Raw genomic sequence first — 979 nt, forward strand, 5'->3', positions numbered from 1 at the left:
AAAAAGAAAAAAGAAAAAAGAAAAGAAAGAAAGAAATTTGTATGGCAGCAGGTAACTTCTATGAGCCCAGGCCACAGAATATATCTGAAGGAAGTGATGTGTGTTCGGCTTATTGGCCTGGGAGAGTGTACTTGGAGAATGGGAACTCATCTGAGCCTCAGGGGGCAATGGAGTGCCAGAAACATCTCAAGAAGCTGCGTCTTAGGGGAGAGAGTCCTGAAGCCCACCACTTGGGGTGACATGAGGATGAGACAGGGGTTTGTTAAGGCCACGGGAGATGTGAAGTTGATGGGGCAGAGTGATGAGGCTGTGAAGACTTGGTTCCTAAAAGTGAGAGCTGAAGAACCAGATAACTGCTGGGGAGGGCAGTGGACAGAGCTGGGAGCCTAGACTCCTGAATCCTTGTGGAGGTAAATGATGGGGGATTGGAAGCTGAGAGCCTGAGGTCTTGTTTGGAGAGAGGGTTGAGGCAGACAGCCTCGGTAAAAGCTGGTGGGCAGTACAGAAGCTGGGGTCTGAACTCCTGGGATCCTGAGGGTATACAAGACTGGGACCAGGACATTTAGGTCCCCAAGCGGGGAGTGTGAACAGAAGTCAGAAGTCAGAGAACTGCATTAAGAATCACATTCCGGGTCCCCCAAAGGAAGCGAGTCATGGCGCCTGAGTCCCTCAGGGAGCAGATGCTGGGTGCCAGGAGGTTGAGTCTGTGTGTCTGCAGGGCACAGGGGCTGAGAAGCAGAGCAAACGCTGGGGAACGGGATTCCTAGGTTCTGACGGGGTGAGGGCTACCAGCTGGGGCCAGCAGAGGTGTAGGCACGGACAGGTGGGAGCTGCATGCCCGGGTGCCATGGTCCCCACGGCGACCAGAACAGAAAAATTCAGAAGCCCTGGCTCCTCAGGGAGCAGCTGGAGTCCCAGGAACCTGGAGTGCCGAGGAACGGGCCACGAGCCTGGCCGGCGGAACCCTGAGGCCGGGGCG

The sequence above is a fragment of the Mandrillus leucophaeus genome, unplaced genomic scaffold, assembly GCF_000951045.1.
Source record: "Mandrillus leucophaeus isolate KB7577 unplaced genomic scaffold, Mleu.le_1.0 Scaffold200, whole genome shotgun sequence".
In the NCBI taxonomy this organism is placed as follows: Eukaryota; Metazoa; Chordata; class Mammalia; order Primates; family Cercopithecidae; genus Mandrillus; species Mandrillus leucophaeus.